Source organism: Piliocolobus tephrosceles, chromosome 21 (genome assembly GCF_002776525.5).
Source record: "Piliocolobus tephrosceles isolate RC106 chromosome 21, ASM277652v3, whole genome shotgun sequence".
NCBI classification, from domain to species: Eukaryota; Metazoa; Chordata; class Mammalia; order Primates; family Cercopithecidae; genus Piliocolobus; species Piliocolobus tephrosceles.
In genome coordinates this window covers 30,739,849-30,746,171 of record NC_045454.1, presented here as the reverse complement: position 1 = coordinate 30,746,171, position 6,323 = coordinate 30,739,849, and the positions used below count along the sequence as shown (strand labels likewise).

At 38.0% G+C, this 6,323-nt stretch overlaps 2 pseudogenes across 1 annotated transcript; both read left to right on the top strand.

Annotated features, from left to right (window-relative positions):
- LOC111528115 overlaps positions 1-6,323 on the top strand; it is a 31,597-nt pseudogene that overhangs the window by 22,008 nt on the left and 3,266 nt on the right.
- LOC113220054 lies at positions 1,142-1,589 on the top strand (annotated as a pseudogene). Its single transcript, XR_003307006.1, has one exon. The product of XR_003307006.1 is annotated as a 40S ribosomal protein S15a pseudogene (transcript).

Here is a 6,323-nt window from a genome sequence, read left to right as displayed (position 1 = left end):
TTCATGTAAATTTTATGATTGTGTTTTTCATCACTGTGAAAAAAAAAATGGAATATTGATAGTTTATTGAATCTGGAGGTCACTTTGGATAATATGGCATTTTAACATTTATTCTTTGAATCGATAGACAAAATAAATTTATTTGTGTTCTCTCATTTTTCATTGATAAATCTTTCACTTGATAAGTTTTTCAGCTCCTCAGTTAAATTTGTTCTCAGATATTTATTATTTTAGTGCTATTGTAAATAAGATTGTTTTCTTCCTCTATTTTACCAGATAGTTTAAGTGTATGGAATCATAACTTGTATGTTAATTTTATATTTTGGTAATTTACTGAGTGTGTTTATTAGTTTTAGAAGGTTTTAATGTACTGTTTATGGTTTTTTTATAGAGAACATTGCATGATCTACAAGCAGCAATGTTTTACTTATTTGTCTTCAATTTCAATGACTTAAAAATTTTTTTGACTAATTTTTCTTCCACATATGTCAAGTGCTGTGTTAAAATAGAAGCACTGACAATGGGCACAATATACTTTTGCATTGTTGTCTTAATTTGAAGGAGCAAACACCTCAAAGTTTTTATAAACTGGTTTCAGAGGGTAAAGATTTCTTTTCTTGGGCCCCCAGGGTGATAGAATGCCTCTCGGTTTGTAGTAGAGTGGGGTTGTACCTTGGTCACAAGGCTGCTGGCTCAGCACTATGGTTGGCTTATTACAGGGGGCTTGGGTAATTGTAATTCCCATTTTATTTTTGGACAGAGTAAATATCCTTCAGGACTTTGCTCAGTAAGGTAGACGCTAGGGCAGATTTCTGCAGTCAGGTCTGCATATGGTGGGCTTTATAGTAGGATGTGGATTACTATGGCTTGTACTGAGTACCAGAGAGGATTTCTGAGGTCACTGTGGGTTTCTACATAGGCAGAACTGGCCAGGAACTGTGGCTTAGGAAGCTGGAACTGAGTCATGGAACTGCTATTGGGTCTGCAGGCCTGCCAGCATGGCTCTAAAAGTGTATCTCTCCAGGCCTCTGGAAGACCAAGACCTCTCACAGACTGTGGCTGGCTGGGAGGAGTTTGGGATGATTACAGAGTAAGTTCAAAATTCTCAGTGGGGCTCTTTCCTCCATCTTTCCGCTCCGCCACAATGGTGCGCATGAATGTCCTGGCTGATGCTCTCAAGAGCATCAACAATGCCGGAAAGAGAGGCAAAGGCCAGGTGCTTATTATTAGGCCATGCTCCAAAGTCATCGTCCGGTTTCTCACTGTGATGATGAAGCATGGTTACATTGGCGAATTTGAAATCATTGATGATCACAGAGCTGGGAAAATTGTTGTGAACCTTACAGGCAGGCTAAACAAGTGTGGAGTGATCAGCCCCAGATTTGATGTGCAACTCAAAGATCTAGAAAAATGGCAGAATAACCTGCTTCCATCCCACCAGTTTGGTTTCATTGTACTGACAACCTCAGCTGGCATCATGGACCATGAAGAAGCAAGACGAAAACACACAGGAGGGAAAATCCTGGGATTCTTTTTCTAGGGATGTAATACATACATTTACAAATAAAATGCCTCATGGACAAAAAAAACAAAAAACAAAAAAACAAAAAAAACAATTCTCAGTGGGACGGAGTTGGGTGGGACATTTTTTGGTCTGTAGTCAAGAGCAGGGATCCTGTAGTTTGCCACCTGAATGAAAGCTTGCCTTCTGAAAAGGGTGCTCCTTAATCCTGGGCTCAGCAAAGTTTCACAATTCCCTCCCTGGATCTCAAAGCTCCCTTAAAGGCACTTATTTCTGAGATGGGGTCTCACTGCATAACCCAGGTTGGTCGGAAAATTTTGGCCTGAAGCAATTCTCCAACCTTACTGTACCATGTAGCTGTCATTACGGATGTTAACCATGATGCCTGGTTTCTCATTAAGACATTTTTGTCATGGATGACTGACAAAGTTTCTTGCTGTTGGGGGTTTAAGCAAATAGGGCACCTTTTTCTTTTTATCTGCTTCTAAGAGTATAAAATGCTTTATATCTATCTATCTCTTACAATCTTTCTCTTTTTGTGGCTAACTCATTTTGCATAATGTTATCAAGATTTATCTTCATAATTGGTAGAATATTTTCTACTTTTTGAAAACTGATATTCCAGTATTTTAATTTTTTTTTTTTTTTTTTTTTGAGACAGAGTCTGACTCTGTTGCCCAGGCTGCAGTGCAGTGGCACAATCTCGGCTTACTGCAAGCCCCGCCTCCCGGGATCACGCCGTTTTCCTGCCTCAGCCTCCCCAATAGCTGGGACTATAGGCGCCCACCACCTCACCCGGCTAGTTTTTTGTATTTTTTAGTAGAGACAGGGTTTCACCGGGTTATCCAGGATGGTCTCGATCTCCTGACCTCATGATCCGCCCATCTCAGCCTCCCAAAGTGCTGGGATTACAGGCTTGAGCCACCGGGCCTGGCAGTATTTCAAATTGTATTTACTGAATGATTTGGTGACAGAAATTTGCATTGCCTTTACCTATTAGCTTATAGTAATAATTACTGCTACGTAAATGACTCCTCATATGACCATACATGTTAAAGTATATATATGTGTTGCATTCTATTTCATTAGTCTAATTTTCATCATTATACCAGATTGTTTTAATTCTGTAGCTTTGTAATGTCTTTTGAAATCAGGAACTTTAATGCCTGCAAGATTGCTTTATTATTATTATTATTTTAAGATTGTTGGGAACTTTACTGTCTTTTGAGATTCTATATATTTTTGGGGTTGCTGTTTCTGTTTCTTGAAAAATACAATGAGAAATTTGAAAAACATTTAATTAAATTTGTAGATTACATTGGCCAGGATAAACATCTTTACAATAGTAACTATTACAGCCTTTGTATGAGTGTGCTTGAGTGTTTTGTTAAATTCCTCTGTGTATATACATAGGTTTTTTGTTTTTTTGTTTTTTTGTTTTTTTTTAGACAGTCTTGCTCTATCTCCAGGCTGGAGTGCAGTGGCACGATCTGGGCTCACTGCAACCTCTGCCTCCCGGGTTCAAGCGATTCCTTTGCCTCAGCCTCCTGAGTAGCTGGGACTACAGGTGCGTGCCACCAAGCCTGGCTAGTTTTTCACATTTTGGTAGAGACAGGGTTTCAGTCTGTTAGCCAGAATGGTCTTGATATCTTGACCTCGTGATCCGCCCACCTCAGCCTCCCAAAGTGCTGGGATTACAGGCGTGAGTCACCATGTCTGGCCTTTTTTTTTTTTTTTTTTTTTTTTTCAGTTTTTTTCTATTACTGTTGTATACTTTCATTCGTGTTTAGTCATAGAAAATAAATCATAAAATTTCAGTTTTAAAAAACTTGGTAAGACTTCTTTTTTGGCCCAAGAGGTGGTCTATCAAGAAATATGTTGCATGAGCTATTGAGAAGGATGTGTATCCTGATGTTGAGGAGTGTTCTCTACACCTCTGTCAGATATAGTTGTTTTATACCACTTTTAAGTAGTCTGTTTCCTTATTAATATTCTGTTTTGATTTTTTAAAATTATACTTTAAATTCTGGGGTACATGTGCGGAACGTGCAGGTTTGTTACATAGGTATGCACGTGCTATGGTGGTTTGCTGTACCCATCAACCTGTTATCTACATTAAGTATTTCTCGTAATGTTATTCATCCACTAGCCTCCCATCCCGCCACAGGCCCCGGTGTGTGGTATTCCCCTTCCTGTGTCCCTGTGTTGTCATTGTTCAACTCCCACTTATGAGTGAGAACATGCTGTGTTTGGTTTTCTGTTCTTGTGTTAGTTTTCTGAGAATGATGGTTTCCAGCTTTATCCATGTCTCTGCAAAGGACATGAACTCATCCTTTTTTATGGCTGCATACTGTTCCGTGGTGTGTATGTGCCACATTTTCTTTATCTAGTCTATTACTAATAGGCATTTGGGTTGGTTCCAAATCTTTGCTATTGTGAATAGTGCTGCAATAAACATATGTGTGCCTGTGTCTTTACAGTAGAATGGTTTATAATTTTTTAGATATATACCCAGTAATGGAATTGCTGGGTCAAATTGTATTTCTAGTTCTAGATCCTTGAGGAATCGCCACATTATCTTCCACAATCGCTGAACTAATTTACACTCCAGCCATCAGTGAAAAGCATTCCTACTTCTCCACATCTTCTCCAGCATTTGTTGTTTGCTGACTTTTTCATGATCACCATTCTAACTGGGATGAAATGGTATCTCATTGTGGTTTTCATTTGCATTTCTCTAATCACCCATGATGATGAGCTTTTTTTCATATGCTTGTTGGCCACATGAATATCTTTTTTTGAGAAGTATCTGTTCATATCCTTTGCCCACTTTTTGATGTTTTTTTTTTTTTTTTCTTGTAAATTTGTTTAAGTTCTTTATGGATCCTGGATATTAGCCCTTTGTCAGATGGATAGATTGGAAGATCTTTCTCCCATTCTGTAGGTTGCCTGTTCACTCTGATAGTTTCTTTGGCTATGCAGAAGCTCTTTAGTTTAATTAGCTGCTATTTGTCAATTTGGCTTTTCTTGTCATTGCTTTTGGTGTTTTAGTTATGAAGTTTTTGCCCATGCCTGTGTCCTGAATGGCGTTGTCTAGGTTTTCTTCTAGGGTTTTTATGGTTTGGAGTGTTACATTTAAGTCTGTAATCCATCTTGAGTTAATTTTTCTATAAGGTGTAAGGAAGGGGTCCAGTTTCAGTTTTCTGAATATGGCTAGCCAGTTTCTTCAACACCATTTATTAAATAGGGAATCCTCTCCCCATTGCTTGTTTTTTTCGGGTTTGTCAAAGATCAGATGGTTGTAGATGTGTGGTGTTATTTCTGAGGCCTCTGTTCTGTTCCATTGATCTGTATATCTGTTTTGATACCAGTACCATACTGTTTTGATTACTGTAGCCTTGTATAGTAGTTTGAAGTCAGGTAGCATGATGCTTCCAGCTTTGTTCTTTTTGCTTAGGATTGTCTTGGCTATATGAGCTTTTTTCTGGTTCCATATTAAATTTAGTTTTTTTCAAAATCTGTGAAGAAAGTTAATGGTAGCTTGATGGGGATAGCATTGAATCTGTAAATCACTTTGGGCAGTATGGCCATTTTCGTGATATCAATTCTTCCTATCCATGAGCATGGAATGTTCTTCCATTTGTTTGTGTCTTCTTTTATTTTGTTGAGCAGCAGTTTGTAGTTCTCCTTGAAGAGGTCCTTCACATTCCTTGGCAGTTGTATTCCTGGGTATTTTATTCTCTTTGTAGCAATTGTGAATGGGAGGTGAGTCATGATTTGGCTCTCTTTCTATTATTGGTGTATAGGAATGCTTGTGATTTTTGCACATTGATTTTGTATCCTGAGAGTTTGTTGAAGTTGTTTATCAACTTAAAGAGATTTTGGGCTGAGACAGTGGGGTTTTCTAAATATACAATCATGTCATTTGCAAGCAGAGAGAATTTGACTTCCTCTTTTCCTATTTGAATACCCATTATTTATTTTTCTTGCCTGATTGCCCTCACCAGAACTTCCAATACTATGCTGAATGGGAATGGTGAGAGAGGGCATCCTTGTCTTGCGCCGGTTTTCAAAGGGAGTGCTTCTGGTTTTTGCCCATTCAGTATGATATTATCTGTGGGTCTGTCATAAATAGCTCTTATTATTTTGAGATATATTCCATCAATACCTAGTTTATTGAGAGTTTTTAGCATGAAGGGGTGTTGAATTTTGTCAAAGGCCTTTTCTGCATCTATTGAGATAATCATTTGGTTTTTGTCATTGATTCTGTTTATGTGATGGATTATATTTATTGATTTGCATATGTTGAACCACCTTTGCATCCCAGGGATGAAGCCAACTTGATCATGGTAGATAAGCTTTTTGATGTGCTGCTGTATTCAGTTTGCCAGTATTTTATTGAGGATTTTTGCATCCATGTTCATCAGGGATATTGGCTTGAAATTTTTTTGCTGTTGTTGTGTCTCTGCCAGGTTTTTGTATCAGGATGATGCTGGCCTCATAAAATGAGTTAGGGAGGCTTCCCTCTTTTTTTATTGTTTGGAATAGTTTCAGAAAGAATAGGATCAATTCTTCTTTGTACCTCTGGTAGAATTCAGCTGTGAATCCATCAAGTTCTGGACTTTTTTTATTGATAGGCTAATAATTACTGTCTCAGTTTCAGAACTTGTTATTGGCCTCTTCAGAATTTATTTTATTTTTATTTTTTGAAGGCTTTTTTGTGTCTCTCTCTCCTTCTGTTCTGCTCTTAGTTATTTGTTATCTTCTGCTAGGGTTTGAATTTGTTTGTTCTTGCTTCTCT